This window comes from Geotrypetes seraphini, chromosome 8, assembly GCF_902459505.1.
Source record: "Geotrypetes seraphini chromosome 8, aGeoSer1.1, whole genome shotgun sequence".
Classification (NCBI taxonomy): Eukaryota; Metazoa; Chordata; class Amphibia; order Gymnophiona; family Dermophiidae; genus Geotrypetes; species Geotrypetes seraphini.
The window spans coordinates 21785581-21795961 of NC_047091.1; the positions used below are offsets into that span (position 1 = coordinate 21785581).

The 10381-nt window shown below is 46.3% G+C and overlaps 1 protein-coding gene across 3 annotated transcripts in view; it reads right to left on the minus strand.

Annotated features, from left to right (window-relative positions):
* The window catches only part of CLSPN (claspin), a 191399-nt gene extending 183997 nt beyond the window's left edge, over window positions 1-7402 (minus strand). The window contains exon 1 of one of the 3 annotated variants that reach the window (XM_033955851.1): window positions 7018-7400. The gene's annotated coding sequence lies outside the window, so the exon portion shown is untranslated. Of the gene's footprint in view, window positions 1-7017 lie in introns of all 3 variants that reach the window. The other 2 variants (XM_033955848.1, XM_033955849.1) reach the window with 2 other exon arrangements.
* Window positions 7403-10381: the final 2979 nt, after the last annotated feature.

Consider the following 10381-nt stretch of genomic DNA (forward strand, 5'->3'; position numbering starts at 1 on the left):
AGCTCCAAGGAAATTGGACACTCTGTACAAGGTTATCCCTATTCCAGGCTTTGACAAACCGCAACTCCCGCATGAGTCCTTGCTCGTGGAATCCACCTTGAAGAAGGCTGCGGGCACTAGTGTCTATGCCTCGGTCCCTCCTGGCAGAGAGGGTAAGACTATGGATAAATTTGGCAAACGGTTATACCAAAATGCTATACTGGCCAATCGTTCAGGCAATTATGCTTTTCATTTTTCATTTTACCTAAAGCATTTAATCCAACAGCTGTCTTCACTCCAGAAGTATCTTCCTGAGCGTAAGATACCCTTATTCCAACAGTATACTTCCAGTTTGCTGCAACTTCGGAAGTTTATGGTCCGTTCCATTTACGAAACATTCGAATTGACCTCCAAGGCTACCTCCATGGCGGTTGCCATGCGCCGCCTAGCTTGGCTTCGGGTCTCGGAGCTCGATGTCAATCACCAGGACAGTCTCGCAAACGCTCCTTGTTTGGGTGACGAGTTGTTTGGTGAATCCTTGGACACCACCACCTCTTACCAACGCCGGTACTCTGCTCGACCTCTTCATCCTCCTCAACATCAACCTAGGAGGCCACGTCAGCAGCAGCATCAACAGATTCGCCAACAACAGCAGCACCCTGTAAAACCAGCTGCTCAACCAAAAACCACTCAGCCCTTTTGACTTGCTTCTCAGGGACATAGCCAGTCTCCCACTGTCTTCTCCTCTGCCCCAACGTATCGGAGGACGTCTTCACATCTTTCTCAACCATTGGGAACTCATCACCTCAGACCAATGGGTGCTAAACATCATTCGCCACGGTTATTCTCTCAATTTCCAGACTCCTCCACCAGAAAATCCTCCAAAAGAGTCTGCTTTCAACTCCTCTCAGTCCTCCCTACTCCTTCAGGAGGTCCAATCCCTTCTTTTTCTGAACGCCATAGAGGAAGTTCCTCTGGATCAGAGGGGGCAGGGATTTTACTCCCGTTATTTTCTGGTCCCCAAAAAGACGGGATACCTCAGACCTATCTTGGATCTCAGGGACCTCAACAAGTGTTTAGTCAAGGAGAAGTTCAGAATGCTCTCTCTTGCCACACTTTATCCCCTTCTCACTCAAGGCGACTGGCTATGCTCCCTCGACCTCAGAAAGGCCTACACTCACATACCCATACATCTAAACTCTAGGCGGTATCTCAGATTTCAGATCCATCACCATCATTATCAATACCAAGTGCTACCCTTTGGCCTCGCCTCATCTCCACGGGTATTCACCAAGTGTCTGATAGTAGTAGCTTGCTTTCTCAGGTCTCACAGTCTCCATGTTTTCCCTTACCTGGACGACTGGCTAATCAAGGCTCCTTCATCTCAACAAGTGGTTCAAGCCACCAACCACACCATCTCCTTCCTTCACATCCTTCGAGATCAATTACCCGAAGTCGCATCTCCTTCCCACTCAGCGACTCCAATTCATTGGAGCAGTACTCGACACCACCCTCATGAGGGTGTTTCTTCCCTCTGACCGTCTACAGACGCTGCTCCACCTCTGTCATCATGTGCTTCTTCAACACTCCATTTCGGCCCGCCAGATGATGGTTCTTTTGGGTCACATGGCCTCGACGGTGCAGGTCACTCCTCTCGCCCGTCTCCACCTTCATACTCCTCAGTGGACCTTGGCCACTCAATGGTCCCAGGCGACAGATCCTCTTTCGCGTCCCATATCTGTAACATCGTCTCTTCGACAGTCTCTGCAATGGTGGTCGAACTCGTACAATCTTTCCAGAGGTCTTCTCTTCCATCTGCCTCCTCATTGCAAGATTATCACCACGGATGCTTCCCCGTATGCCTGGGGAGCTCACATGGACCACCTTCACACACAAGGTCTTTGGACGGTCCAGGAACGCACACATCACATCAATTTCCTGGAACTCAGGGCAATGTTCTATGCTCTCAGGGCGTTTCACCATCTTCCCGCCCCCCAGGTTCTTCTTCTGTGCACAGACAATCAAGTAGCCATGTACTACATCAACAAACAGGGAGGGACGGGCTCTCGCCTCTTATGTCAGGAGGCCCAAAGGATTTGGGCTTGGGCGACTGCTTGCAGTCTCTTCCTGAAGGCTGTTTACATTCAGGGTGAACAGAATTCCTTAGCAGACAACCTCAGCCGAATTCTTCAACCTCACGAATGGACCCTCGATCCTGTCACCCTCCGGTCCGTCTTTGCTCAGTGGGGCACTCCTCAGGTGGATCTCTTTGCAGCTCCTCACAACCATCAACTGCCCCATTTTTGTTCCAGACTCTACTCCCCTCATCGTCTGGCAGCAGATGCTTTTCTCCTCAATTGGGCGGATCGGTTTCTTTATGCCTTTCCTCCTCTTCCTCTCATGTTGTGGACGTTGTTCAAACTTCAGAGAGAGAAGACCACCATGATTCTCATCGCCCCACGGTGGCCCAGGCAACATTGATTCTCCCTCCTTCTTCAGCTCAGTTCCAGGGAACCCATACTGCTTCCAGTGTTTCCTACTCTGCTTACTCAGCATCAACACAGGCCGCCAGTTTCTGCTCAGAGGGAGTAAATCCAGGGACTCCCACATTAAGTAAGCAACATTCCATCAATAAACAACAATATTTATGTAGAATCTGAACCAAAGAACAACCCACCTGCTGCCAAAACAAGCACACCCCCGGACAGGTTCACCAGATATGAAGAAAGTCCCCCCTTTCACCACAGTTTCACCAACAGCCCATCTGTTCCTTCATGAAAATTGGAGAAAAGTCGCTCAGGGATATAGTACCATCTGTAGTACATTTTATATCCGTTTTCAATATAATTAATAAAGTCAATTTAAATAACCTCTTATAGATAGAATCTCAACGAGGAAAAGTACACTTCCCTGGAAGATTCTGTTCTCAAGAAGCCTTGTAAGGATCCAAAGGTGCTTCCCTTTTTAATAAAGCTTGATAAAGCCAGGAAACTCCCCCAGCCCACGCCCTGACAGCTCGCTTTAGCCAGGTCTCACCTAAGAGAAGAGCGACTAAAATGGTTAAGGGGCTGGAGGAGTTGTCGTACAGTGAGAGATTGAAGAAACTGGGCCTCTTCTCCCTTGAAAAGTCTCTTAATCTTCCATAGCCCCAGGTACGTTAGATAGATTGTGAGCCCACTGGGACAGATAGAGAAAATGCTTGAGTACCTGATTGTAAAACCGCTTAGATAACCTTGATAGGCGGTATATAAAATCCTAATAAACTTGAAACTTGATTTGATTGAAACGTTCAAAATACTGAAGGGAATAGACTTAGTAGATAAAGACAGACTGTTCACCCTTTCCAAGGTAGGGAGAACAAAAGGGCACTCTCTAAAGTTGAAAGGGGACAGATTCCGTACAAATAAAGGAAATTCTTCTTCACCCAGAGAGTGGTGGAAAACTGGAACGCTCTTCCGGAATCTGTTAGAGGGGAAAACACACTTCAAGGTTTCAAAACTCAAAACTAAGTTGGACAAGTTCTTGCAAAACTGGAATGTACGCAGATGAGGCTGGACTCATTTAGAGTACTGATCTTTGACCTGAGGGCCGCCGCGTGAGCGGACTGCTGGGTGGGATGGACCACTGGTCTGACCCAGCAGCGGCAATTCTTATGTTCTAAAGAGAGCTCTCAAAAAGCCCGATGAAACAAACAAAAAAAAAAATCGCAAACAGAAAGGAATCCCTGTCTTCTAACCCAAATTCCTCTTGTAAATCTTGAAAAGGGCGCAAAAAGGGTGCATAGTTGTATTATCCCAAAGCTGAACCAATGTACGAAGCCCCGCCAGAATCCATGTACGTCGAAGAACAGCATCCAGCAGGCAAGGCCACAATAGCCATCTGTATACCAACTCCAAAGAACTGCTTGCAAAAAAAGGATTAGGTGTTTTCAATTCCAACTTCAAACAATCTTTCGGAACCCAAGGCAACATCCAAAAAGAAACCTTAGGAAGAAAGCTCTGTTCAGTGTGAATCCAGGGACGATCCTCATAAGTGATCCACATGACCACTTCCTGCAAAAGGGCAGCCTGATGATATAACCGAAAGTTGGGGAATATCCATCCCCCCATACAATTTAGATCTATAAAGAATAGACCCACAAACCCGTGGCAGCTTCTTCTGCCAAATATACACAAAGACCTTACGTGACAATAAACGGAAAAAAATAGCTAGTAACACTATGGGGAGAGCCAAAAATGCATACAACAATTGAGGTAAGAGCATCATTTTAACAGCCGAAATTCAGCCTATTCAACTGATATTCAACTCCTCCCAACGCTCAAGATCAGCAAACAAGGCATGGAGGCGTTGCGGGAAGTTGAATTGATACAATTGCGTATGATCTGCAGTCAAGTTGACTCCCAAATATGTAATAAAATTAGTAGCCCAAGTAAAGAGGAACACCTTCTGCAACCTATTAACCATTATGGCCTCCAAATTTACATTTAAAATCTCAGATTTCGCCATATTAATTTTAAATCCAGAGAGCGGGCCAAACTGCTTCAATTCACATATCACATTAGGCAAAGAGACCTCCGGGTTACGCAATAAGAGTAGAATTTCATCAGCATATATGAGGATTTTGTGTTGCTAGGTACCTGATTGAAACCCCTGAATATTGCCTTGATGACGGATCTGGCTGGCCAACGAACAAAAGAGAGAGGGCACAGCCCTGGCACGTCCTGCGTGCCAAAGTAACAGCAGGCAATAATGTACCATTAAGCTTGAAGCGAGAAAAGGGGGCATCATATAATAATTGCAGCCAATCATAAAAGCGTTGTCCAATACTCATTTTATGTAATACTTTAAGTATGTTTTGAGCACAAACACAAGTACACTGTGGTTGCCCTACGAGTTTAAAGACCGTTGACCGCCACAGAGGAACGTCATCAGATAAGTGCTTCACTATTTGATTGATAACAAGAGATTCTTTAGAACTTTTTTCTGGCAGTTTGGGATGGTGAAGGCGATGATGGTCCCAACGGCAACCTGAGTTTAGTGCAGTGGTCTCAAACTCACGGCCTGGGGGCCACATGCGGCCCACCAGGTCCTATTTTGAGGCCCTCGTCCACTCCACAAATGTCCAGTGGTCGCTATAACCTCATGCATGCGCTTTCCTGCATCTGTACGCAATTGCGAGGTGGAGTACAGTCGCGTGCAGATGCAGGAAAGCGCTGGCATGAGATTACAGCAGTGAGGCGGGCAGCGTTCCAGAATGTGCATCTTGGATCAATGGTTGGAGGCAGCGCAGTTTGTGTGTGTGTCCGGTGCTGGAGGAGGCGAGAGCTGTTGATACTTTTTCACTTTCTGCATGTTGCACTGTTTCCAGCTGTGTCTAGGTGAAATTATCAGAAGCAATTAAGGAAAGATTATCAGAAGCAATTAAAGAAAGATTTATAAACTAAGGGCTCCTTTTATCAAGGCGCACTACAGGGGTTAGCGCGTCGGACATTTCATCACGCGCTAACCCCCGCAGAAGCCTAAAATCCTAATGCCTCGTCAATGGAGGCGTTAGGTACTAGCACGGCAGGCAGTTTAACGCGGGGTATTCTGCACATTAAACTGCTACCACGCCTTTGTAAAAGGACCCCTAAATCTTTCCTTAATTGCTTCTGATAATCCACATTTTGGATTTGTAGGTGAGGGCCGCAGAAAAAATAGTTAGTGGTCCTTTTACTAAAGTGCACTAGCCGATTTAGCGCATTCTAAATATTAGCGCGCGCTAAACGCTAACACAGCCATAGAATCTAATGGACGCGTTAGCATTTAGCGTGCGCCTTAGTAAAAGAAGCCCTAACTATTTTTCCTGTGGCCCTCCTAGTACCTACAAATTCAAAATGTGGCCCTGCAAAAGGTTTGAGTTTGAGACCGCTGGTTTAGTGTTTACACTGAACAGCACCGGTTGCGGGTCTGAGTACTTCACAACGTTATTAATAAGTTATTTAGTCTGAAATTCTGTGATTATTTGATGTAACTTCATAAAACCCGCTCAAACATATATATGCCTTCTTTACCTTGCTATGCTTTTGTATCTTAGTCATACCTTGTTATTGTTTTTCTGCAAAACCAATAAAAATATTGAACACAAAAAGATAACTGATTTTATCATAGTGCTCAGTGTGTACAATAGAAGTTGTGTTGCAGTGTTAACTCTGCCAAGTGTGTGTTGACCTGGGAAGAGGTGGCAATGGGCCAAAAGGCCTTTGAGCATCCTAGACCAGTGGTTCCCAACTAGAGAGTTGCGCGGGGACAGAAATCCCACCCATCCCCGCCAGGATCCTCTCCGTCCCCATCCGTCCCCGCCAGGATCCTCTCCGTCCCCACCCATCCCCGCCAGGATCCTCTCCATCCCCATCCGTCCCCGCCAGGATCCTCTCCGTCCCCACCCGTCCCCATCAGGATCCTCTCTGTCCCCGTCAGGATCCTCTCTGTCTCCACCCATCCCCGCAAGGAATTATCTCCATCCCCGCCCGTCCCCATAAAAAGCAGCAATTACTTCTAACAGAATCATCAATTCCACAGTTTCTTTTGCTGTTTTCCTTGTGGAATCTCTTTGGTGGAACCTTTTTTTGTTTTCTGTCTAGGTAATTAACTTATAAACCCCCTCTTTTACTAAGGCTGACGTGTCCATTATATTATATGGACGAACCCTGGTTCCTAAGCCTTCCATCCGTGGGAGTCCCGTGGGTTGGGGGGGATTCCCGTGGGAACCCCGCGGAACCCGCGGGATTCCTGCAATCCCCGTTCCCGTGCAGACCTCTATTCCCAACCCTGTCCTGGAGGACCAGCAGGTCAATCGGGGTTTCAGGCTAGCCCTAATGAATATGCATGAGAGAGATTTGCATAGAATGGACGCGACTGGCATGCAAATCTGCTCCATGCATATTCATTAGGGCTAGCACAAAACCCCGATTGGCCTGGGTTGGGAACTCTTTCTTCTGAAGGCTTAGGCTTGGGCCTGGCTCTCGGGGTCCCGTCCTCCCCCCCTCCCCCACTCACCTGGCCCGGGGCCCAGCGCCTCCATGCCCGCGGCGGTCCTCTCCGCGAGGCCCTTTTTCTCCGGAATAGTTGCTACCGGGGGGGGGGGGCTCCGAGTGCGAGCACGGGAGGGGTCTCCGTCTAACCGCCCCGCAGCCCCAAATCGGGGGGAGGAGGAGGAGGAGTTACCGCCGCCGCCAACAAGAGCGGCGAGCCTCCATTCACTCACGGCGCGAGCGAACGTCAAAGAGCGCGCCCAAACCACCACAGAGGAGGGCGGGAGGGGAAGGTGCGTGCGTGCGCGAGCCGGACGTCAGGCGTAGCGGCGGTTGAGTGCGCGAGGGTCCAAGGTTGGCCGTTGGAGGCGGCCTCGCGCTTGGCGTCAGGGCAGTCCCGCCCACTTGCCATCCCAGACCTCGCGGGAAGCCGTTCTTAAGTCGGATTTGTATGTAACTCGGAACTTGTAGATGTTCCGATTCGTGCTGCGCCCAGCGGACAAAAGTCTCGGGTACTTGGAGGGCCTCAGAATGTCTTATTAAAGAAATGACAGTTTTGCAGCAGATAAAACTCTTTCTGGTTTAGAAATCTTTCCTTTTGGCTAAGTCTTAGGGCTCCTTTTACAAAGGCGCGCGACTTTTCATCACGCACTAACCCCGTGCTGGCCAAAAACAACCGCCTGACCTGTCCGGCGGTTTAGCGTGCGGTGTTATGCGATAAACCGCTAAGGCGCCTTCGTAAAAGGAGCCCTTAATAATAACATAGTAGATGACGGCAGATAAAGACCCGAATGGTCCATCCAGTCTGCCCAATCTGATTCAATTTAAATTTTTTCTTCTTAGCTTTACCCAGTACTGTGCTTGGATTCCAACTGCCGAAATCTCTGTTAAGACTTACTCCAGCCCATCTACACCCTCCCAGCCTTTGAAGCCCTCCCCAGCCCATTCCCCACCAAACGGCCATATACAGACATAATATTGCCATTTATAGCTGAAGAGACGTATGATCAAGAAAACTGTTTGATTTTACTTTTGTGATTATGATAAACATACCGAGGGCCTCGAGTTTTGGACCACTGATATACATAGTTCAATTTATTTAAATATACTGTACTGCAAATATAAACCAAAATAAAATGGTTTAGTTCAGTGGTCTCAAACTTGTGGCCCGGGGGCCACATGCGGCCCGACAGGTCCTATTTTGAGGCCCTCTGTATGTTTATCATAATCACAAAAGTAAAATAAAAGTTTCTTGATCACGTGTCTCATTAGCTATAAATTACAACATTATTATTAAGACTTAGACAAAAGGAAAGATTTATAAACTATAAAGAGTCTAACCTCATGCAAAATTGTCATTTATTTAATAAGACGTTAACTATTTTTTCTGCGGCCCTTCAAGTACCTACAAATCCAGCATGTGGCCCTGCAAAGGGTTTGAGTTTGAGACCACTGGTTTAGTTTAATAGGATAATACACAGAATCAAGTTTAGCATCTCCACTTTTTCTCATCTTAAGTTAGTTCCGAGTGCTGAGCTATGTTCTGCCATTCTACACTCACCATACCATGTTTTGTCTTTTTTTTTTTTTCTTCTTCTCTAGTAGACAACGGTTGCCTTGCCATTTTCTACTATACCATGGCTGAGAGTGTGCTGTAAGGGTTATAACTACAGCCTCGGCATCCTGTGGTTGTGGGTTGAAGCCCACATTGTCCCCTGTGACTCCGAGCAGGTCACTTGGTCCACAATTGCCCCAGGTACATTTGATAGATTGATAGGGAAAAATGCTTTATCTGAATAAATTCATGTAAACTGTTCTGAGCATCCCTGGGAGAACACTATAGAAAATTGAATAAACATTTGGTATATGTTTAATTGGAAAGGAGTGATTGAATAGATTGGGCTCTCTCCAATTATTCCGCAAACAACTGAAAACCTGGCTTTTCACTAAAATGTAATTCTATCCCCCTTACTCTTCTATATATAAGTTCATATAAACCTTTTTTTTTTCCTTCTCTTCCTATATTTTAAGTTCTTGTAAACCGTGCTGAGCTCCACAACATCCGTAGAGATGATGCGGTATATAAACTTAAGGTTTAGTTTAGTTTAGTTTAGGTGGGATGGTGGATATGATGATCCGTTAGTCTATCACAATGATGAGGATTAAAAAGGTGCTGGGGTTTAGGTATTATACTTAGGTGTTTTACTATAAGGATACTAAGCGAAGGAATTTATGGGAAGAGGTAAGTGTTTATTGCTTTCCTAAAGCTCATAAGCCCTTTAAGGGATCTGATATGAAGAGGCAGTTGATTACAGTAGCTTGGTAGGAATTGGGAGTAGGATCAGCGTCTAGTGCTCTGTATTGGAGGGCATAACCAGGTGGTATTTGTAAATGTGTTTCTTCTATAGAGTTGCGCGGGGACAGAAATGAAGCCCACCCCTGCTAAAATCAAGCCCGTCCCCGCTGGAATTCAATCCATCCCCAACCGTCCCTATAAACTTCAGAAGTAGTTCTTCCATTTAATTAGGCTACTGAATTAAAGGCTCTGGTAGAGACCCATTTACAAATAAGCAAAGACACTTTATTAATTTGGAAATATTAATTGGGAAGAATGAAAGTTGCCGCGTTTATTTTAAAACTAAACACGGCAACTTTCAACCGTTTTTAAACTGAACGCGGCAGCTTTCATTCATAAAAGCGGACGGGTTAAAAAAAACGATAGCTGGCAGTATCCCTGAACCACTGAGGTGCCAACATCTGTGACTCAGAGACACTACTGCTTCCTGCCAAGCTTGGCAAAAGAGACCCCCAGCCACCTTCAGAGGAAATCCTCGGCTGTCGTAGCTTGGGGGGGTCCTCATCAGCTGGAGTTTAGAGGCTCTGGCAGAGACCCGTTTACAAAGTATGTATTCATAAAAGCAGACGGGTTAAAAACCAATAGCTTGTAGACAAACATTGCACCTCGACCCTGAGGAAGTGGTTGAAATGCGACTTGCGTCGGGAGGGGTGTTGCTGCAGGAGAAGCTAAGGGCTCTTTTTACAAAGCCACGCTAGTGGTTTAAACGCGCACTAAACCGCCGACCACGCTAGCCGCTACTACCTCCTCTTGAGCAGGCGGTAGTTTTCAGCTAGCGCGGGGGTTAGCCCATGATTAAAAGTCGCGCGCGCTAAACCCGCTAGCGCGGCTTTGTAAAAGGAGCCCTAAGTTATGATTATATAAAAAAATAAGAATACTATATAAAATAACATATAATTAAAAAGTAAATGATAGTTTCCAAGTTTATTAATATCTTGATATACTGTCTATCACAAAATAATATCTAGGCGGTTTACAATTAATAAAATATATTTAAAAGCAAATGTTAAAAAAAAGGGGGAAAAAAAAAACC